The 25,471-nt window shown below is 34.4% G+C and overlaps 1 pseudogene; it reads right to left on the bottom strand.

The window, feature by feature from the left end:
- Positions 1-2,133: 2,133 nt before the first annotated feature.
- LOC149160787 (abscisic acid receptor PYL8 pseudogene) lies at positions 2,134-3,171 on the bottom strand (annotated as a pseudogene).
- Positions 3,172-25,471: the final 22,300 nt, after the last annotated feature.

Here is a 25,471-nt window from a genome sequence, read left to right as displayed (position 1 = left end):
TTATTTGTACAAGTTTTATCTAATTTTTGCAAATTGTATATATAAATATTGGAAAAAAAATTTAGAATGCCAACTCATATAATTAAGATGCCAACACATATAATTAAATATATTTTAAATAATTAAATATCAAGATTTAATAAAAAAAATTGTTTAGCCAGATTTCAACTTAAAACTCCAACAAGTGAAACAACGCCAATGGCAACTGCAGAATATTAAATTGAAAATATGTACATGAGTTGTGTGAAAAAACTGAAGATAAGATTTGGAATAAATTTATTGTTTTCCTGTCATGTCCCTAAAAAGTCATGATATTTTTATGTAAGTATGCTAGTCAACATAGTGCACAGTGATTTAATCAGGGTTATCATACAAAATGATTTGATGAGTTTTTTGAAATGGTTTATGGTTTATTGAGATCCTCATAAATGATAGCCTTTTTTATTTGAGATGTGTATAAAGGAAAGAAAAGATATGTACTAGCTTAACTTTCTTGTAACAATAACATGTGTAGCCATAATCATGGATATGAATTCAAGAAAATAAAATTTGAGAAACAAAATTGAGTGCACACAAATATAAAATACACAATACAATAGTAGTTAAGTAGATAGAAAAGAAAAGAAATCGATAGATGGAGAACAAGAATAAAATTGTCTCATATCGTGAATAATGAGAAAAGTTAACTACCAACTACAAGGAAAGATAAGTATACTCTATCCATTAGCCATAATGCCTACATATTATAAGTCATTCAAAACCACCGACGAGAAATGGATAATACAAATATAGAAAACTACTCATTTGAATGTGAATATGAAGTTTACTTACCCTTTTCAACAAAAGCATAAACATGATTATTGTATGATAGATTTGTCATTATTCAAGTAACCATTTAAAATCTTTTTAAAATAAAACCCTATTAATCTCCATCACTTATTGCCACCAATAATGCCTCATCTGATGAAATGTAACCTCACTAAATTATTGCACCTAAAAATACATAGAAATATAAAATATACAATACAACCGTAGTTAAAATACATAGAAATATAAAATATACAATACAACCGTAGTTAAGTAGACAGAAAGGGAAAAAAATCTGAACAGAACAGGGTCTCAAAATAGATAAAATAAAGCAAATAGGGGCATGACTGACTCGGGCCTGTGAGTGATTGATTGACTCACTGAAAACAACCAGAGAGAGGTGGAGAAATAAGACAAGGAAAATATGAAGAAATAAGACAATAAGGTTTTTATACAGATAAACTTTGCTATGGTAACACAGACATTGTTTTCCTTTATGCATTAATTAATTTGCAACTGTAACCATTTTATTCTTACACACAGCAAAGCAGGGGAGAAGGGGAAAACCATTGTGTCAACCAATGATTTCGAAACAAAATAATCAGAACCCAGAAAACAAGGTATGCACTTACTGGTTATTTATTCTTGAAAGTTCTTCATGGTTAGACTCTGTCACACTACTAGTGGTTTGTTGAGTTCCAGGAATCAGACTCAGACTGTGTGACACTGCCAGTGGTCTGGTTCGTTGAGTTCCAGGAATTAGACTCACACTGTGTGACACTGCCAGTGGTCTATTGAGTTTTAGGAATGCGAGTAGTCTATTGAATTCCAGGAATCCAGGTTATGTAGCCCCTTCAAATTTCTAGATTTTGCACCATTCTACCTATGCCTTTGCTCCTCACGAAAATTCACATCCAGCAATAAAGGCTGTGGGTCGCTGGGATGTCATCAACCCGATTAATTGCTATGGCATTGAGATTTATGGCTTCCTCCTATAAGGCTAAGTTGTAACCTTCACAAAATTAGACCCGATTAAAATCTAGGTGATAAGGATCAAAGTATTAATCACTATTCACACTTTTACAAAATTACACACTATTCAGATCCGGTGGCAAGGATCATTATGGAATGTATTAATCACGATTCACACTCACCTTTAAGTTTTAACCACGTTATTTCTGCTAACTTGCCAAGTTATATATATAAATAAAAATAATTTTTTTTAAATTTTAATATATAAATAAAAGTTAACACTCTTCATTTTTTAAATGCCCGTCAATATGACATTTTTGAAAAATTATTAGCAAGTTAGAGATGACTTGTAGATTTTGAAATAGAGAGTATTTTACGGGGTAAAAAAGCCAAATACTTGCATACCGGCGTCAAATTTAACCCCTGGTCTCAATTGATGGGCTCTCCTAATCAATACACATGATTAAAACCCCACCCGCGCTGCTTTACTTTAACGGCCGGGCGCGGCAACCTTCTGGCCCTCGATCAACCGGTCAGGATTGGATTCCGGCAACGCATGGGCAAGTGCTCACAGGTGCGAGCCAGCGACTGAAGATTGCATTTAACAATGGTGTCCACGAACAGGCATGTATCGCTGGGGCTATTCCCTTCCGGCACGTCCACCACATACGATTCAATCACCAGCGCCCCGCCTTTCCCGTCCACGTGGCAGACTTGATGGACTGTGGTGAAGGACTGATAGTTTTTCAGACGGTGGTCTCCTCCCACGATTCTGAAGCTCAGAACGTGGCGATCGTCGTCCAGAATCTCGAGGCGTTCGGTGCTGCGCTCCGCTGGAAGTCCTGAGACCACGCGAACCTCTCTTGTACTCCCCACGGTGCCATCGCCCCCCATGGAGCAGCTACGGATGAAATGCTTGTACGTCTGCGGTTTGTCAAAGCTCCGCACCACGGACCACACGTCTTCTACCGTTGCCCGAATCCGCTGGACTTCAACGGACCAGCACTGGCCGTCGCTTACGGAATGGTTGTGATATCGTCCCACCACGTCCTTCAGGCTCTCATATTCCTTGTCCTTCACCAGACACTGTAGCATCTTGGATGCCGAATTGGCCATCTGTGTGGCCCCTATCGTGTCGGCTTGATCCCTGATTTGTGAGAAATGGGGGAACCGCCACAGCTTGTGAGGTTGACACATCTCGAAATCGACTCTGGTATGCTCACACCTGCTCTGTGCTCTCGCTGATATAACTTCAACGCGAAGCAAGTACAAGGGGTAGGAGTGTTTGGTTACCGGGTAGGGCTGAATGCTTATATAAACTGGAGCGTGGGCGGTTAGAAATTTTACTGATATAACTTCAACGCGAAGCAAATACAGGGTGTAGGAGTGTTTGGTTACCGAAATTTTAATAGTTTCTTACTAGCGAAGCTGACAAAAAAAATTAAGTTCGCAATTCGAGACCCCACACTGCTGTTCACGTGAACAGCCACAAGAAACGCCACGAGGCGGATGCCTCCCTTTCCTGTGACAAATCGATGATAGGGATGTGCTTGGGGAGATGATGAATTCCACATCCTATACCTGACGTCACATTCCATGTCGATAATCCTCATCCACATTTGGCGATCAACGATTCTTGCTCGTCCAAGTGGGATTTGTGGGACATTGCGTGTTTGATGCATGTAATTTGAGTGTTCAATACGTCAAGTAAAAATGGTAGAAGACAAGAACAATGAATACAACGACGCAGAGACCCGGATCAGTGAACTGACAAGGAATACAACGACCAAGAGCAGTGAACCCCTGAGCTTACCCTGAGCAGTGAACTGACAAGGAAAACAACGACCAAGAGCAGCGAACCCCTGAGCAGTGAATTGACAAGGAAAACAACGACCAAGAGCACTGAACCTTTGAGTTTATGTCGATTGTTGATTCTCAGAATATTTGGGAATCTGACGGATATGGGCGGGGTCAATTAAATATTTGGAGAATCAGCAATAGACATAAAGATGTCCACTAGATTTTAGTATACTATCATAAATAGTCTAAAATATTATCATGAATATTCTAAAATATTTTATAAAAGTTAAATTACTACCATCCACCTAATAATTATTGATAATTAAGTTAAAATTTTAAAATTTTTATTCAAAAATAAAAAGTGTATAAACATAATAATAATATAAATAAAATAAAAATAGTTTTTTTCCATTAAAAAATTCAATATAATATTAATAATAGTTTTTCATTAATAATATTTTTAATTTATATTTATTTTATATGTATATATAAATTAGCAACTTTAAATAACAATATTTAAATATAGATTCACTGTAATATATTATTAATTGTTTTTCTATTTATTTAATTTAATTTGGATAGTTAATACACTAGGTTAATGAATATAATTTTATAATAACAATATTTTTATTAATTTTGACAAAAACATTCAATGATAATCACGTTTTAATAAAAAAATATATTAAATATTTTTTTAAATTTGGTAAGACTACATTTTCATCATGTCTAAAAAAAATTGAACCAGTTACTTCACATGAAAGAGTACTTTAACAAAATACTCTATTATTATATATCCAAAATCCCATAAACTATATTAAATAACTTATACAAATATATTTTAAATTAAAAAAAATAATAAAAAATTAAAAATCCATACTTCTAAAATTTTTAATAAATTAATATATTTAAAAAGCATTAATCCCAATTTTTTTTACTTTTATTTGATACATTTTAAATATCTCAGGTTTTTTCTTATGTAAAGATTGTCCTCGTAATACTTTGAAATAACAAAAGACATAAATATAACTGAAAGCTATACTTGCACAAGAAAACATCAATAACTGAAATTTGAAACAATTTTGACATGTCTTAGGTCGTGGTATTAGGCTCCTTGTAAGTCAATAGTTTTGTTTTTTGGGTTAGTTATGTTATAGTTTTTCGGAGAGCTTCTAGCTGAGTTTGCATCACAGGCCATATAAGCATTTACGCTTTCATTAACAGGGTTAACCAGAATACAATTTATCCATGTAATTTCATTTTGAAGACAATGGGAAACGGATTTGATTTTATACATAATTGGAATATTCTATGTGATTATGATGCAGATATAATATTTAGGGTTTTTTTTAATGTCCATTATATTTAATTTTTATTCTTTTGACATTTATGTTAATAAATATGATAGATATAAATTTATGTGATTGATATAAATTTATAATCGTATATCAATCACATTCACTAATATAATATAATATAAGATAATTATACTAATATATAATATTAATATTATTAAATAACGTACTAGTATATAATATTATTAAGTAACATACTAGCCTATGTTAAAATATTTAAAAATATTTATTATTTAAATTTAGCTTAATTAAATCACAGTGTACTTTTAACTTATTGAAGAACTCAATATCTTAATCTAATTGTCTTATCTTGAGTTGGAAAAAAAAAAGATGAATAAAATAAAACTTGGATATGAAACTTCAATAACATTTAATCAAATAAAATTATTACTAACATTTATAATTATGTTATGCTAATTTGGTAGAATATATTCACAGCCTGGTAGATCAAAGGATTGCCACATTTAACAAAACCCTAACGCTATCGTTGGCCTTACACAGATAGTTGTGAAATAGTTTAACATATTTTTGAGATTCAATACGTGTTGGAATCTGAGATTAAATGATACCCATAGATTGCTTCATTCCAATTGAACCCATGAAATTTAACTTTAAGATTCTCCCCTGTAGCCTTTGTCCTTAATTACTCTACATACTCTAGATACTTCAGGTCCCTTGTGGGAAAAAAATACTACTCAAGATCACCTCGAGGAAGAAAGGATTTCTCTGCATTTAAGAAATGTCACGACTACTATTAAGCTAAAGATTTTAGAGTTGTGAATGGATAAGGATCTTATTTAGCAAATTAATTAAGCATATTTTGAAGCCTTCATAGAAATACCCAACGATCTCATTTTCTCTATAGATGTTCTTTGGCCAATAGGAATGTCTAAATCTTAAAAATGCAATTCATTAACAACAATTACAATCCATCCAAGTACCGTAACTCTTGTATTAGATCAATCTTGCAAATAATGTCAACCTCTATTTTCTAGCGATGGAATTTCCTTTCGAAGAATCCGAGAAGGCAATAAAACAACCAAAAAAACTAAAAAGAGAGTTAAGTAACTGATGTGACGACCCAACGAGAGACAACCAAACTTCCCCTTCCAGTCCACACAGCTCCTATCTTTTTTCCAGAAATGGAAGAATAAAGAGAACTATTAATAACCTAAAATCTACTAAAATCTGGTATGGATGGAGAAGAACCAAAATCATTTATATCATTAATAACATTTTGGTTTCTGAGAAGATGAGGGCAGACTTTTGAGGACGGAAAACTTTCGGCATAGAAGTTTCATTAGCAGGAAAATTCACACACGTTTGACGAGGGCAAACGTTTCGCTCAAAAGTTTGAGTTACTCTCAGCGACATTATTACACGAAACGAAAATGAGAGGACAATCACTTTTCATAAATAAATAAATAAAATTGAAATAAATTAGAGTGAGGAATGCACTTAAAAAAACTAAAAAATAATTAGAATTTTTTTATGAGATTATGTATAATGCAAAGAATATTTTAAGATTATGAAATCTTGACTATTCATAATTTAAAAGATTTGAAATTCATCAAGCCTAATTTCAATATTGACCACGCTTATGGACTTAATTTATGTTTGTCCATTTCTTTCTTCTCTTTGTTTCTAATTTTTATTGACCACGCTTATGGACTTAATTTATGTTTGTCCATTTCTTTCTTCTCTTTGTTTCTAATTTTTACAAAGTAGTAGGAACAACATTCATATTTTTTAAAATGAAGAACATCCAGAATAAAGTGCTGAAATAACTAACAATATAAAGATTTAGAAAATACAAAAAAAATACTAAGAAAGACATGAATTCACAAATGTTTAATTCGTATGTTTAAAGAATCAAATTATCATATTAGAAAAAACAACTTGTAAGAGTTTAGAGAATAGGAAAACGACCATGCTTTTATGCAACTATAAAATTCTATAATATGACAATAGGTGGAATGCAACATAGTCCCCGCCTCTACCACTAATTAATTGATTAAAGTTTGTGTTGAGTTCAAAGAAAACCTTGCACGATGAAAGCTCTCTCCACAATGAAATCTCTCCACACAAAACTCTCCACATAATGAAAGCCCTCCCCACAGTGAAATATATTCACATAGTGAAAGCTCTTCACACAACATAGAATTAGCGAATGAAGCTAATTAACTGATTAAAGGTTGTGCGGTGTGGAGATAAAACTCTACATAATGAAATCTCTCCACAGTAGGAAATATCTTTGCACAAAACTCTCCACACAATGAAATCTCTTCACATAGTGAAATCGCTTTGCACAATGAAATATCTGTGCACAAAGCCCTTCACACGGTGAAAGCTCTCCGTACATTGAAATCACTCTCCATAGTGAAAGCTCTCCACAAAAATATGTTTGCACAATGAAAGCTCTCTGCAAAATGAAAGATCTCTGTGCAATGAAATCTCTTCGCAAAAAACTCTCTACGCAATGGAAACTCGAACACATTACTTGTTCAAATTGTGCGGAGTAGTGAGATTCATATGAAGCAAACATTGAGTGATCTGCACCTTAGTATTGCAATATTATGTATCATTTTATTTGTGCAGAGGAGAATGTATGTGGAAGTGAAAATTTGTCCATTATGCAAAGTTGAAAAATTAAATGCTAAGCAATATTATATATTAATGCATTGTGTAGAATTTAGAAATTAATATTAGGCATATATTGAGGAATACTAAGCCCCGGAAAATTACATTCTTCCTTGTGCGGATTGATACATTATGTTGAGTGTCAAAATTCACATGAAGAAAATACTGAGCAATATTACATATCAGTTCCGCATTGATGTTCCTTTGCATACAATGAATGGTTTATTGAGCTATTTCCATGTAATGAATGCTTACCCACATTGTGCACAACGAATTCCATTTTCCCATAGATTCGTCTGTTTATCCATTTATGCAAGTTTTGAATACAAGTGCGGGGGAAAGGATTTGCGACAAGTGTGAGAGAAAGAGTATGCTATAAGTGCGGGAAAAATCACTATATCGAGTCAAGTTTTCTTCCTTTGCATTCTGCATAAGGCAGGGGGGAGCTAGCCATTGTTATTATGTTATGTAGAGTATGGGTGTGCGGGAGAAATAGTGTATGTGAAGTGTGAGAGTAGGGACTATATTTTTCAAGCTTTTTCCCTTCATATTATGCATAAGGATAATTAAACATTGGAGGAGAAATTTACTTAGCAAGGAGTGCTAAGACAATTTGACATTTTAAATTAAATATCATATTATGAATTATATTAATTTTCTTATATTATTTTGCATAGGTGTGGAACAAGTAATGTTAATACATTGTACAAAGTGCTTAAAGCGTCCAAAGATTCCACAACTGATGGGGATGCATCTCGCTTGCGTAAGCGAGGGAGGGGGTAAGTGATCCAAGTGGATATTGGTGGCGACACGCCTATTCCACTTGGACCCCCACCATAGTTTCTTTAAGATTCCTTAGTTGTGGAATAGTTTACTATTTTTGGCAGTTTTTTGGGTCGTAAACTTCTAGAGCTATTTTGAGGCCCTAAACAATGCTTTTTTGGAAAAAAGATAAATTTTATTTTGAGATACGGTTTCACAGTCAAAAGTTGTAGTCTTCGGATATATCTTTCTAGCAAGATATTATACGTGTCTGTAACACCTCTCCTCCTCTAAAAAAACAATTAGTATTTTTATTAGTTATGATTGGTACTTTTGGTTGACTGTTAAAAGTCATACTTTGCTGATATAATGATGTATATAAATGTTTATTGATAAATAAATAATGAAATTGGAAACATTTGAAAGTTGAGCACCTGTAAAAGAGATTCTGGATAAGATGGCTTTCCATGATAAGAATTCTAGAAAGAATTTTGGGTAAACTTAATGGATGGGAGATAAAGATCCATTAAGAACTTAGCTGGAGATAAATGCTAAGTTGAGATTAGCATAAAGCATCACTAAATATTAAAAAACGAGCTTTTGGCTAAAAGGGGAAAAACCCAAAAAAACGGGACATCGCTTTAGGGGAAAATCCCACATGGAAAGAAGGCATAAAATGCATATTGCAAGGATCAATGAGGTTGTTGATCTCTTGGAAGAAAAATGAATCTTTGCACGGGGGTGAACTGAAGAAGAGAAATTCTATGGTTGGGAGGATAACAATGCTCGATTTGCAAGTGTTTTCTGACTACAAATTTTATGGTTAGGTTATGATTTACATTACTTTTGATAATTACAGTTGGTGTTGGTTGTAGAATGATTCTTTGTTCCTAGATTAATGCTTAAATGTAATGTAATGATGTTTGTACTGGTGAATGCTTATAATGTAAGAAGAGTACAATAGTTTTTTGTAAATCCTATCATAGTGTGGTGTTAAGGTCAAGATTATACTGAGTATATTAAGTATAGTAATGATGAATTAGATATACCTTCTATAGCATGTACAATAGAGAAATGGTGTATTACAGAATGAGAAAAATGTGCATTTTATTGAACTGTATAGTTAAATTATGTGTTAAATACGAGTAGCATATGCACTGCATTATGAATAGAAAGGAATAATAGAAAATTAAACTTTAAGAACTCCATTATGAACAGAAAGGAATAACAAAGAAACAAAACATTTAAAATAGCATTATACTTCTATTATCCTTTGGCATATAGATAATGAACACAAGTATATGCCCAGGAAAGGAATTAATAAGTCAAATAGATGTAAACCTTAAATAACTAATGCAAAAACAATTCCCTGCTCGAGGAGGAATAGAAAAGAAGTATGCCAAAGAAAATTGAGCAATGTTCAAGGGTAGACTCTGCAACTAGAATATAAATTTCCAAAAGCCTGTAAGCGTAAAACAAGTAGAAATATAACATGCAAGGAAAACTTAGGTACAAGGCCGAGACAATAATGAAAAGAGTGGGGCATCCTTTTCGCTTCACAATTGCTTGCTTAGGACTTCGAAGAGGGCTCTTAAGTATTAACACTACACACTCGCGGTTATAGGCCTCTAATAAGTGCGTAAGCATTTCATAATTAGCAGTAAACATGAGGTTGAACCTAAACCACGCACATAGCAAATACCCAGGCAGTTAACAGGTACACATATGTATCTAAAGAATAAAAACAAGAATTTCTATTGGTATACAGGTTAAGGAAATAGGTAGCGACATACAAAAATTTCCAGAGTAGTATATAAACACAATACTACTTTTTCCCAGTAACAAGAAGTGAAGAACTTTCCCTCAAATATCACACATAAAGATGACACTGCGCAAGGAAATACAAGTATTCGGAAAAACCATCATAACTCAACAATCATATTTGCACAAAGAAATTCACATCCTTCTATATTTGTATATTAAACAATTGCATCCCTGGAGCATGTTTGTAGTATACAAGATTTTATAAAAATAATAAAAAAATCAACGACCTTGAATGATAAGCCAAAAACCTGATACTAGGCTTCCATAATCAAAATACACACCCTTCAATTCACTAGGCATAGTTCGTAGTGAATCAATTGAGTAATAAAAAATATATATGATACAATGAGACTACATGAGCCACTCTCGGGAACAACCCGCAAACAATACTTTATATCCAAAAATAAAAACAACAAGCATAGACCATTGAGGCCATAGAAAGTTTTAATCCATCAAGGTTGCCACAATGATGTGGAAAGAAAACATGAAACAACAAGAGCAGAGGAGCTCTTGTGGATGAGCAACACCCAAAAACCACTCGAATAGGAAGCTAATCGACATGGGAGAAGAGACCAGTGCATCGATACGTTAGGAAGATAAATGTAGCAGATAATGAGGACCTCAAACTCGAATCTAAGAGGGTTTTGATACCTGCGAGTAGTGGGTACCAACACTAGTACAAAATGGCTAATTACTTACTAAAAACACGACTAAAATTTGCATATAAATGATCATTTTTCAGTCGGTGACAAATAGTAGCTAATTTACAGTATCTTATAACACAACCAACTTTTCATCATTTTTAGCTTAGTCATTAATTGATTGTCTCAATTTTATCGTCTAGTTGTATATTTAGTAATAAATTTGGTCATTAATTGCCGCAATTAATGTCCAAAGAAATATCACCAAAATGTTAGTCTTGTTATAAGATATTGTAGATTAGCTACTAATAGTCATATATATATATATATATATATATATATATATATATATATATATATATATATATAGATATATATATATACACAAATTTTAGTTATCGTTTGAAACCAATTAATGACCAAAGAAATATGACTAAATTTTGGTCATGTTATAAGACACTGTAAATTAGCTACTAATAGTCGTATATATGTGAAATTTAGTCATCATTTGTAATCACAAATTTATAATTTGTAGTAGTCATTTATCTTTTTTTGGTAGTTTCATATTCATTATATAAACGGCAAATTTAGTATTTTCTATTCATTTCATTAATAATCATTATACACAACTAATTTAGTCATGTATTCCTTTTATTTGTGTTCATCATTAATCAATATAAACTACTAATTTAGTAGTTTTATATTGATTTTATGTGTTCATTATTAATCAACATAAATTAATTAGTATGATTTTACGACTAAATTAAAAAAAATGTCATACAATGTGCATGTTCATCTAATATGAAAATGCAAAATTATATATTTTAATTACAATACTAAAAAATGTCAAGTGAAAATATAAATAATTTCAACCACATCATTTTTTTTTATATAATATATCAAGTATTATGATATGAGTTTCCAACATAATATTGGTTGGACTACAATTTACACATCAAATATTGTTTTATCACTTCGAAACATTATCACTGTCTTTTCAAGCAATTTCAAGTGAATTAACCAACTCTATAGACTTGACTATCAGTCTTTATGTGTGTCTTATGAAGGATATTAGCTCTGAGGGTGTCATTAGACTGGTTCTCTTCTCTCTCTTTTGTTCATTTGTCGCTCTAGTGTAATTGTTCTCCTCTTTCTTCAATTCCTACTTCTTACCATCAATACTAAGTTCCTCTCTTGAAAATGAAAGAAGATACAATGCAAAGTATAAGACATGAAAAATGATGAATACTGAATATAAACTAAACTAGACTATAAAATATTTATATGACATATATCTCAACATTAGCAATGTCAATACAATTTCCCCCCCATAAAGCAAGGAACTCAAACAAGTTTTCTTTAGTTGGGAAATGGTGGCCACTATGTGGCCACATGACCTGTATAAACAAAACAAATAAAACAACACCATAGAAAATAACACCTTAGTAACTTAGTATTCAACCTTGAGAGAGAGTAGACACAATCATGCCAACCAAGTTACATGCTAAAAAGTTCAGGTTGTATATAACTTGTTAAAGAAAATAATCTTAGGTGTGATGTCTAATCCTTGTCATTTTATTCGCAACAACATTTCATTCTCTAACTCATGAACTTGGTCAAGTATATAGATAACTTTTGCTCAAATAACAACATGAAAGTTTACTTTTTTATATAATAGTCATGAAAATATTTTAACATAAAACATCTAAAAGGATTTCAATTAATATCATGTAATATTTAACTCATCTTCAAGCTTTGGATATTTTTTAAATGGACATGATACCAAGTATTTTCAATTTCATAGTAAAAGAGAAACCAAAATCAAAATAAACATTCAAAATACAATCAAACAATAAAGAGAGGATATTATGGAATTAATATTACAATTATAAAAAAATTGTTACCTATCCAATAGTGCCTTGGCTAGCATTCCTAAAACATTTGCTTGCCCAAAAAAACCATGAGGTGAAAGAATCACAACACTAAAATCCATAGGAATCCCTACTAAAAACATTTCATAAGTTGATGGCTCAGGTACCTGAAGGATCTCTAACAACAAATGAATCATATCCAAAACATCCTCTACATTGTCTCCCCATCCTTCTTCCAATCCTATTTACTATAACTTGCCCACACCAGAGTCATGTAACAATCAAGCGAAGGCATTGGAATTTTTTTTATTATCTTTTATATCTATAAATTTTGAATATGATTTGTTTCAGGAACATATTAATTCATATTTGAAGCCTTCATGTGATGAGAATGTATCAATGAAGTAGGACATCAAAAAAATCAACCTTAATGAGGCCTTCAAATAATTCCTATAATATCTATATTTTTCTTGTTGTGATATCTTGGGTAGAAAAAATAACATATCTCCCCAACAAAAATCCATATGTTACTTGTTTTCAAACTCTGTATATGGTGTATTCTTAGGAAACTTTTTAAAATGTTCATCTGTCTTTACCAAAGCAGACTGTAGCTTGGTTAAACTCTCCATCCTTTCATTCAACATCATTTTCTGCAAGATAAATCTCATACATTATTCTTTCCCATTTCTAAACATGCTACAAATTATAAATTTAAAGTCACATAAAACCAAGAGAAAACCCTTTTTCTAACCAAAACAAACAAACAAATAGTGCCTCTAATAAAACTCCACACCTCAGAAATTACTCTACCATGCGTTTAGGCTAAAGCTAAGATTCTTTGAACCATATTTAGGTCATAATTAATGGGATATTTGTATGTTTACCATGATGTCAATTTGGTTTTAAAAGCAATATATAAATCTAGGTTCTTACCAGTGAAATTCAAGTATAATTAAAAAAAATGTCATTACAAGGTAGTGGAGAGAAATCATCTCATGTCCTTGTTAAAAGAAATAAGAAATAAGCAGAGAAAGGATCAGATGGGTGCTTCCCTCATGCCAATAATAGACCAAGGATGCTAGAATAAGATCAACAGAGAAATAGAAGCAAAGAGAAGAAATCAGGATGGATAGATGACATACACCCAAATGTCACATCAACTTCTGAAAAAAGAGGGAAAATAAGGCTGCAGGTTTAGTGGGATCACTAACATAAAGGGTTATGCCCAAAAAAATAAAAGTAATGTATCAGGTAAGCACAAGACTAGTTAGTTGGTCACATTAAACTTCAGCTAACCACACAAATTAAATTTCAGTGACAAAGCCCAAACTGAGCCACATTATAATAGTATCCTTACCATGTCATTATGATGAACTAAATTTTCGTATTACAATATTAGTAAGTTGTGTAAAGCCAAATAATCCACAACTATTATGTCAAACACAATATCTGTTATAGTGCCCAAAATCCCCTGTATCAACTTCACTCCAGCACTAGAGCAAGACACAATTATCATCATGACCCTATCCAGTAATGTAATAATGGCCTAAATGTCCATTAGAGTTAAGTTTATAGACTTATTGTGGTTAATTAATATAAAGTGGCCTAGTCATTAATAAAATCCTACTATGATGGTAAATAAATAAAAATCAATATGTTCATTACATAAGATCCACTAATGGTGGATTAGTGCAACGATAGCTAGAGTGGTTGTAACTAGGGATGGAGTACTCCTCATGTAATCAGGGAATGCTTATCTGTCATGCTTTGGCACTCATATTGGAGGTAATCCCCTTTGAAGTGTTTGGGAGAGCTTTCCCTCACTTGATTAGTGTGGATAATAGAAATCCTTTGATGTCCAATTGTTTGTTACTTCTATTCTTGTTATTATTGTGCACTATCAATCTTAACAAGTAGTATCATAGTGAAAATTTGGTTCATGTAAAATCATTTTGTCTTGTTTTTTGTAGATTATATTGTGGTGGTATTTCTCCTTGCTTGGAAGCCATATTGCAGCCGCACAAAATTCCATTAGAAGTGCAGTTGTGTCACCTTTCTGAAATGGGTTATATTTGCAATTTTGAGTGAATCTGAGGAAGTTACAACTATTTTAAGTTGCAACCTCAAAACAATAGCCCAAAAAATGAGATCAATTGATTATCATATTGTGGCATGACTTTAGTTTTTATTTTTGCTTAAGATCCTGATCACAATAACACCAGTGTCATCCAAAGCAAATTTTTGATGTCATTTTCAGATTGGGATCATAATATAAATTTTAAGTAATATTGAGGAAGATATACTCTTAAAAATTCAACTTTCCAGTTCTACAAGTTATGGTTGTCAAAACTACAAAATTTTCTTGTGGCTTGATTTTCTCTCTACTTCTGAACCAAATTGAGGTCATGCCAATGCCAGTTGAAGGAAAGCATTAATTCCATTTCTAATTTGGGTTCATCACAATTATTCTAAGCAATATTAAAAGAGATGCAACCATTTTATGTTGTTCCATTCAACCAGAAAAGCCAAGTGGAAAAAAGAGATCCATTGAATATCAATATATTATTCCCCCTCATTGATGAATTTTTGGATTTATGGGAAACCTACTTGTAAGGATCCCTTGAATAAAGCTTCTACAACCTATAAAGAGTGTAATCAAAAGTGTTTAATAGAACTTGAAGAAATGGTGAAGGAGAACCATGATCACTCAAGCATTGAAGTCATTCAAAGTGAAAAACTACTTGTCATTCACCCCATTACACAAAGTACATAAACCATGTATTCTAAATTTTAGTGATTGTGAGACAACAAATTTGAAATTTTGAAGTTAAGTTCAATAAAGGAATTTCATGAGAAAACACAACAATAAAGGAACTTTATCATTTGAAGCTTTTGAAAAACAGAATTGGAGAACATCCTTGTTGACATGAGCCTGGAAACCACATGCCATGGTCAAAACCATATTCACTAGCATTATGGTTACAATGGAAGAAATAAATGACCTTTATAGAGGAGCACTCAAGATAGAAGGAGGTTAAATGCACTTTGAAAAGTAAAGTTGTGTGTTTTACTTATTGACTAAGTAATCAGAAACCTCCAAATAGGCCTCATGTCTTGTATCCTAGTGCCAAACACCAATACATGAGGATACATGTCTGACAGGTTTGGCACATATCCTATTCATAGGACACCTACCAAACACATTTCTAACACATGCCCTAAACAACAAGGAACAAACTGAAAAAGATAAGATAGACAGTCATGGGAATGAAGGAAATCACTTCATATCCTTTAGTGAGATTCCTGAGATTCCCAAGCAAAAAAATCATAGAGGTAGCAAGGTCAATAGAAAAATGCTCAAATATTATCAGCCTCAAGAATATCTTGGAGTACCCCAAGTACCCTAGAATGAGAAATAACTTCCCCAATTGCTTAGCTATAGACAAAGAAGTTGTGTGGGTGTAATCTCACATCTCATAACACAAATATAAGACTATAACATTAGAGGAAACTAATACAATCTTATCCAGGTCAATGGGTTACTTGAAGGAGAAGGTGAGGGAAGTAGAAATCATGCAGAACATAAACCTCCATTCACAAGGTGAGTAGCATAAAAATAGGATAGCTGCAACGTAGGAGGAATTGAGCTATTGAGGAGTTGAACCAATCCCTGGTAGATTAGATTAGCGAGATAAAAGAGGGACATGAAAACCCCCCACATAATATAGAGAGCAGAGTAAGTAGCATATGGAAAATCCACCAACCAAGAAATCATGATTGCTAATCATCAGACAAAGCAATAAGCCAGTCATTTCTGACATCTAAGTTGTTTTCTATCTTAGAAAATGTTGGGATTTTGTATAAGGCTCTGCCTTCAGTTTGTCTATATCTTCATCTACAGGAATGATAGTCAAGTAGAAATGGGTTATGATTCTCATCTTGTAGTTCACAGTAAGAACTATAGTAAGAACCACATTAAGTTGCAGGCATGAGGAATCTCTATTACAAACAAAGATAACAAACATATTCATTTGGGAATTCAAGAAGGGGGTTTTCTGTATAGAATTACCTTGGTATAATGAGAGTAGAACTCATAAATTGATGGTGTTGGTATTGCAGAGAAAAAGGTAATGAAAGGGATTAGGTGAATCTCATAACCATTGTGAATTAGTTGAAATATTTGTGTACATGAAATGGGCACAAGAGCCTGAAGCAAAGACTTAATGAGGAGAAGGGCATGATTTCATAGCTAGGAATTATGAGATAAAATACTAGCATACAGAAAGAGAAACCTCTATATTAGAAGGTCAAGAGGAAAACCTTCAAAGGATGCCTAGTGTTCTAGTTAGACATATGAGTCTTGGAAATGTGAGATGGACTCAGAGAGGATAGTTGATTTGTGATCTCTATGATAAAGTTTTAAGTATAGAACTTGAATGTCATGAAGTATAATGTCCCTATGAGTTGTGTTGGAGAAGTTGTGGTTTTAGCATTGAAGAGCTTTTTCTTCTGATGCTTGTAGATCATAGTAATGGATATGCAGAAACGATTATCCAATAGATGTGCATTGGAGGAAAAATTTCGTTGTATATAATTTAATTATAGGAAGGAGATTGATGTTGAAAATTCATTGAATGGGTTGAGATCCATTTCAAAATATGTATAGAAATGCATTGACATTTTCTAATTCCAGTATTAAATTGATCTTATGAAAAATGTGGCATCTTGTGCTCTTTCTGGATATTTGAACTGATGGTTTTGATAACTCTAATTGTTGATGGAATTATGAAATAAAAAATGTGTGCAAAGACTTAGAACCTCTTTTTTTGTGAATCGCTAAAGAGTTGCATTGAGTTACGAAGGAGAGGCCATAATTCCTTTTTGGAAATGGGTATGGTATGGGAATTACCTCTAGATATAAAGATTTTTGAGGTAAGATGAATTAATATTTTATTTCCTTAGTTCAAACTGGAATACATTGGTTTGTATGAAGACATGGACTTCACGATGTGACCATAAGGTGGTATTCTAGATAAAGACACCGCAGAAAAGGAACAAAACTGCAACAACATGGTTGGATTGGGAATGCGTGAAAGAGAATATCTATGTGAGATTTGAAAACATCCATTTTTAGTGTATTGGAGGGAACAAAGTGCAAAGTGGAATGTCAAGAATGGTAAATATGTATAAATGTAGTGCAGGGCTACACTCACACCCATACCCAAAGATTTCATAAGAGTGCCTAACACAATTGTCCCAGGCAATAGACTCACAAAGGAGTCAAACTTCATATTTATATATGGTTAAGGCCCTTCACCACCAGTTCCTTTGAATCAGAACCCAATCACCCCGCCATTATCTCCTATCGGAACTCTATCCGCTCTTATAACCTTCATATGAGACTTAACGAAGCCTTTTCTTCATATCCCTCCATCGTTAGACATATATATATAATTAGTCCTCTCAACCTTTGGCTAATACATATTTAACACATAAAACCATTCTATATGCATAAATACCTTTACAAAGGAAACTTACAAAAATATACTCTTTTCCGCTTTACGTACGGCTTTGACGTAGATTTTGAGGGTAAACCTCGTCATAATCACTATCGGCTATATTCCACGGCCATACATATATATATGCCTTCCATTTCCCGATATGTGATTTCCCTACAAACCCAAGAAATACACTATCAACGCTTTATTCTTCACTATCTTGTTTACAAAGGAAAACACCCCAAAACATATATATCAAACTTCAAATCCATTGAACCCGCGTCTATAAATGCATCGGGTCCGCTACCCATCGGCCCTTTGTATTATCGCAAGTCTTCTCCATACGCCGATTCCGATATCCCGATACCTCCGATTTGCTTTATCGCTATCAGCGATTGGCCCTTGCTTAATCCACTACCACCAGTCCTTTGCTGGCTATGATATGCGATTGGTGATTAGATCTAGACCGTCGATCTAGATCTTGATTCGACGGTCCTCATTTCATCGGCAATTGCTCATCGCTATAACTCAATGACTCGCTCTGAAGACTTTAAAAGGCTTTCTACCACTGCAATTTAATCTTAGCCGTTGATCTTAATGATCCAATGGTTGCTGAGTGTCCATCCTTCACTTTTCCACTCGACTCTCCTTAGTTTTTCTGCGTTTTATTCAATTTCTTCTTTGTAGTTCGGCTTCTTCAAAGGTTCTACTTTCCACTCTTCTACTGCTCAACTCATTCTTGCTAGGGCTTAACTTCACTCCTTCTCTTCAGAGCTCTGCTCTGATGCTCCAATTGGACTCGATGGCCCCTTTCGATTCTTCTAAATCGTGCTTCTCTTTCTCTGCTTGTTCTTCAAAACTCTGCCTTCCACGGATCAAGTTCTCTAAGCTTAAATCTTAAGCGCATCCTTGCTACGCCATTCCTCCAAAGCTTCCTTTGTCTCTTCACTTGGATTCAAAATCCATTGTGATTCCTCTGAATCAATCCATCCCTCTGCGTCCTTCAGAATTATGCCTGCAACCTATTGCAGAACCTACGAATTCATAGTAAACTCATACATGGAATACTTTAATATTCTGACACAGTCAGGAAATAGCTCTGCCTATATTAATATAAAAAGCAATGATTACATTTGAGACTCTTTGGTCTCGCACACACACACACACATAGAGGCTTGATTTCCTATTAGTGGCCTCCTCCTATTGAACACACAGATTCACTTATTTATAAGAATTCATTGGATTGGATCATTGGAGGATCCGTTCACCCCTATAACAAAAGCCCTAAAGCTCTTTGCATGCATACATATGTGGCAGATAAGTCTCATTGAGACTTTATCCATTCCATATTTTCCTCTGTTTTAAAACAGAAAAGTCTTCTTATCAGCTTCTCATTTAATGCCTAAAAGCTCTCTCTTGTTCCTAGAATCATGGAACTGTTTAAGAGTTGGATTTGACTTCTAGCACTCATGTTCTCATTTATTTATTTTTGAGAGAATTTATATATTCTCCTATTTTCTAATTAAATCACACTTACAGGCCTAAATATTGCCTTAACTTGATACTTAGGAAAACTATTTCCTAAAATGCATGACCCCATATGTATACTATTTACAATGATTTTCCTTGGGCTAAATGCTCCTACATTAGACTCCCAAAGTAGAAAATATTCATGATCTCCTGATCATGTGTCTTCTGGTCTTGGTCTTCCTGGATCCCACACTTTGTTCTCTAACTGTCCAAATGCTTTATTCCTTTGCTGCTGCTGCACTTCTTCTTTCTTTTGCTCCATTTCCTTCTTCCTGTCAATTAGGTTCAACTTCTGATTGATCTTGCTTACTGTTGTTACCATTTTCCTCCATTTGAATTGCTTCATCATCTACTGCCATATTTCTTCAATTTCTATGTCCAACATATCTTTGGGTTGGTCCATCTTCTGCTTCTTACTTCTGTCTTCTTCTCTTTGTTTCAGGTTACTGTTGTTGTCTTCTATGCTGACTTTTCTTTTACTTGCTTCATTCTTTGGTTTACTTTCTCTTGCTTTACTTGCTACCATTTTTGCTGCCTCCCTATCATCCTTACCCTCTTTCATGATTGAATCATGACTATTCAACATTTTCTCCAACAATTTAACATCTTTGTTCCATGGATTGAATTCTTCCATGAAGTCTTCTTCTTTCATCTTTACTTGGCTACTCACCTGTGCCAAATCTCCTCCAGCAATTGCAACAAAACCTGCATTCACAAAACACTTGTTAAAATTAAAAACATGAGGCCTTGGTGCCTCTTCTTTCTTTGGCAACATTTCAGTTTGTTGCTCTATTTCCTCTTCCTCTGTCAGCATATCAGTATGCTGATTCGAATTCTCAACAGAATTCATGAGACTGTCCATTAGTCTCTCTTCCACACCATCTGTTCTAATGATGCCTTCCTGCTCTTGTCCACTGTAGTGAACTCCTCCTCCTTTAACCTGCTGCTGGTTATCTTTACTTTGAAATTGTTTGATTCCTACCGCCTCTTTACCATCTTCAAACAATCTCTGCTCAATCTCTTTGATCACATAATCATACTCATTCATGCTATTTAATGAACTTGCAAACAAATTATTGCATCTTCCTGTCTCCATGCCTACTTGAGACACATCTTCTTCTTCAGAAACTGTAATTGCAGCTTTTGTTCTACCGTTAGGTTCTCTCATCAGTTTCTCCAGTAGTTTAATCTCTTCTTCACACTTAGCAAGCACTTCATCACAATGCTCTCTTCTTCCAGATTCATCCTTTACATGATGTGTTACAGTATTAAAACACTGTCTTCCTTTGATCCTTGTAATCTCAAGCTCTTTCTACTATAGCAAATCACTACTTCCCTCATTTAAGAGGTCTTCTCGATCATACTTTGTTCTCCTAGAGTACTCCTCCATACTTTCGATATCTTCAAAAGACTGTCCATCCTCTTCAAAACACTCCTTTGTTAGTGTTCCTTTTCCCAAGGTTAAATCCTTTGCATAGGGTTCCTCCTTCTTAACATACTTCAGTAGATGTCCTTCTTCCCTACTGTATGTCTCAACATTTTCCATGGCTATCTCTACTGTGCCTATCATCATAGTGAATTGATGATCCTTTACTATGTTTTCAACTAACATAGTCTCTTCCTCAAGTTTTCCTTCAGTCCCTTGCTGTTTATCTCCTCTGAAGATATCTTCAAATGGTTGTTTTTCTCCTGCAATATCTTCCATCATACACAAACTATCAGTTTTAAAAATATAAGACCCTATGGTCTCACTTGATGGTTCAACCATCATATCTCCTTGTTGTTCTAAATCATTCATATGATTCAAAAATTCTTCGATGGTATCTTCTTCAATCTCCTCAAGCCCTTCACTTAGTTGCTTGACATCTTCCACCAGCTATATATGAGATCTATCTACCTCATCTTCTTCCAGAACAGAATTTTGATTCTGCTGGTATTTTTCCTTCTTCATGACAATATCAGCCAATTGTCCTTCACCTGCAAACATACACAAATTGTCATATTTAAAACCATGTGACCCTTCGGCCTTACTTGAAGTTTCAGTCTTCAAGTCTTCATCTTCACTATCTCCTAGAAATTCTCCTTGTTCTGGTTCACAAATGGATTCTTCCATTTCTAACTCAACTTCCTTGAGTTTTCCCTTCAACCACTTCACTTTCTTTTGCTGCAGCCTTCTCTGCATCTCATGCCATTCTACTGGCTTCTTCCTCAAGACCCAACCTAGTCTCTGGCTTTCCTCAAGCATTCTCCTTAATGCATTGAGTTGTTCTTTTAATTCAGCAACCTCTTTGTCAATTTCCTCTTGACTCATCTTCTTGCCATTTGCCTTGGCATCCTTCTTCTCATATCTTTTGCTGTGGCTTCTCTCTGAACCTCTGCTATGACTATCAATAGTCATCTTCTTCTCTTCTTTCTTCATGAGATCTTTTGCAACAAGCCTCTACAACAGCTAGTCCTCCTGGCTGCAATCTTACCTCACTAAGCTCTCCTCACTCAGTCTTTTGGTAAGCATGGGTCCTCTATCTAGAACCTCTTCCTAAGCAACAATTTTGCTCATTCTAGGCTTCTGCAATCTCTCACTTTCTCTTGAGTACACTTCAGCTGTCCTCTCTGTCCATTCTCTTGTTGGATTCTTCAGGTTCACTGGCACTTCTCCTTTAGAGTATTCTCCTTACTCTGTCTTTAAGAACTCACCTATTCTTCTCATAGCTTCTCTTGATGTCACCTATGAATTAATATAAAAAACACACATTCCTAATTTAAAACAGAACACATTACCTCACTTCCAAGATCTCAGCATGATCTTGTTTCACCATTCCTGCTGTCCTTTGAATGGATTGTCCTCTGTTTTGTCTCCAAGTCCTCTTTCCTTCAGAACTTGCGCTAAGAAATCTTTCCTTCTCTTTCCTTCAACGAATCATCTGTTCCTGCTTACTCCAAGCCTCCACTAGAACTGCTACAATCTCCCACTATAGTCTTTATCATTCAGCACATTACCTTTTCCTGTGTGCAAATTCCTTTTCACAGAAATCTTCCCTGCTTTATTTATGCTCTGATAGTAATTTTGCTTTGACCTTAATTCTGCTCTGATAACACTAATGGTGTAGGGCTAAACCCACACCCATACCCACAGATTTCATAAGAGTGCCTAACAAAATTGTCCTAGGAAATAGACTCACAAAGGAGTCAAACTTCATATTTATATATGGTTAAGGCCCTTCACTACCAGTTCCTTTGAATCGGAACCCAATCACCCTGCCATTATCTCCTATCGAAACTCTATCTGCTCTTATAACCTTCATATGAGACTTAACGAAGCCTTTTCTTCATATCCCTCCATCGTTAGACATATATACATAATTAGTCCTCTCAACCTTTGGCTAATACATATTTAACACATAAAACCATTCTATATGCGTAAATACCTTTACAATGGAAAATTACGCAAATATACTCTTTTCTGCTTTACGTACAGCTTCAGCACAGATTTCGAGGCTAAACCTCATCGCAATTGCTATCGGCTATATTCCACAGACATACATATATATATATGCCTTCCATTTCCCAATATGTGATTTCCCTACAAACCCAAGAAATACACTATTGGCACTTTATTCTTTGCTATCCTGTTTACAAAGGAAAACACCCAAAAACATATATATCGGACTTCAAATCCATTGAACCTGCATCTATAAATGCTTCGGGTCTGCTACCCATCGGCCCTTTATATTATCGCAAGTCTTCTCCATACACTGATTCCGATTTCCTAATACCTTTAATTTGCTTTATCGCTATCAGCGATCGGCGCTTTCTTAATCCACTGTCGCCAATCCTCTGCCGGCTCTGATATGTGATTTGCGATTAGATCTGGACCATCGATCTGGATCTTGATCTGACGGTCCTCATTTCATTGGCAATCACTCATCACTATAACTCAATGACTCACTCTGAAGACTTTAAAAGGCTTTCCACCACTGCGATTTAATCTCAGCCATTGATCTTAATGATCCAATGGCTATTGATTGTCCATCCTTCACTTTTCCACTCGACTCTCTGTACTTAGTTTTTTCGCGTTTTCTTCAGTTTCTTCTTTGTAGTTTGGCTTCTTCAAAGGTTCTACTTTCCACTCTTCTACTGCTCAACTCATTCTTGCTAGGGCTTAACTTCACTCCTTCTCTTCAGAGCTCCACTCTGATGCTCCAATTGGACTTGATGGCCCCTTTCGATTCTTCTGAATTGTGCTTCTCTTTCTCTGCTTGTTCTTTAGAACTCTGCCTTCCACGGATCAACTTCTCTAAGTTTAACTCTTAAGTGCATCCTTTCTACGCCATTCCTCCAAAGCTTCCTCTGTCTCTTCACTTGGATTCAAAATCCATTGTGATTCCTCTGAATCAATCCATCCCTCTGCGTCCTTCAGAATTCTGCCTGCAACCTGTTGTAGAACCTACAAATTCACAGTAAACTCATACATGGAATACTTTAATATTCTGACACAGTTAAGAAATAACTTTGCCTATATTAATATAAAAAGTAATGATTACATTCGAGACTCTTCAGTCTCGCACACACACACACAGAGGCCTGATTTCCTATTAGTGGCCTCCTCCTATTGAATGTGCAGGTTCACTTATTTATAAGAATGCATTGGATTGGATCATTGGAGGATCCGGTCACCCCTCTAACAAAAGCCCTAAAGCTCTCTGCATGCATACATATGTGGCAGATAAGTCTCTTTGAGACTTTATCCATCTTTTCCTCTGTTTTAAAACAGAAATGTCTTCTTATCAGCTTCCCATTTAATCCCTAAAAGCTCTCTCTTGTTCCTAGAATCATGGAACTGTTTAACAGTTGGATTTGACTTCTACCACTCATGTTCTCATTTATTTATTTTTGAGAGCATTTACATATTCTCCCATTATATAATTAAATCACACTTAAAGACTTAAATATTGCCTTAACTTGATACTTAGGAAAACTATTTCCTAAAATGCATGACCCCCTATGTCTACTATTTACAATGATTTTCCTTGGGCTGCATGCTCCTGCATCAAAATGATTGAATGTTAGTAGTCTGAAAAGCTTGCCAGCATTTTGGGTGGCATCACTTCCTCTTGTATTTGAGTTGCAAGCTCTCACATTGGTGCCAAAACAAGTATTGTGGCCGATCTGAATATTGTTACAATGACGTCAAAGATGAATAAATGCAGGTCAAATATAACTTAATGGTTTCCCAGAACCTATTTTGGTAATGGCTACTATGTCATGATTTTGCATAGCAATAGGCCATGTTTATGCCTGTATTGGAGTGGGGGAGGATAATCCTCCATTTTGTAGCTCAAAAATCCAAAATTTGAAGCAATATCAAAAAGTTTGTATCACAAATTAGCTTGCATACTCTAAATGAAATACCATCAACCAGTCTATCCAAAAACATCAGAAAAATAAACATATGAATAACAAAGAAGAAGCATTTCCAATGTGCATGGTTGCTTGTTGAAGCAACCTGTGACACAAGAATTGAGATTATTCACAAGATATATGGTTGGCCCAAAAGCATTGACAGTCATGAAACCATCTTGTGACTTGAAATCCACCCTCAGATAGTGATCTCCAACAAACAGGCCCTAACTATATGAAGGCTAAGCAGGAGAGTAGGGAGCAGTGTTTATGTTGTATAGTAGTACAACCTACAACATATTCTCCTCTCTAGAGAAAATATTGTACCTATAACAAGTACAAGGGATAAAAAACAAGTGATTTTTCCACTAAACACA

The sequence above is a fragment of the Pinus tabuliformis genome, chromosome 5_2 (genome assembly GCF_031772625.1).
Source record: "Pinus tabuliformis cultivar Carrire ecotype Pingquan chromosome 5_2, CPIR1, whole genome shotgun sequence".
Lineage (NCBI taxonomy): Eukaryota > Viridiplantae > Streptophyta > Pinopsida > Pinales > Pinaceae > Pinus > Pinus tabuliformis.
The sequence above is the reverse complement of the archived record's forward strand: the minus strand, read 5'-3'. Positions and strand labels throughout refer to the sequence as shown.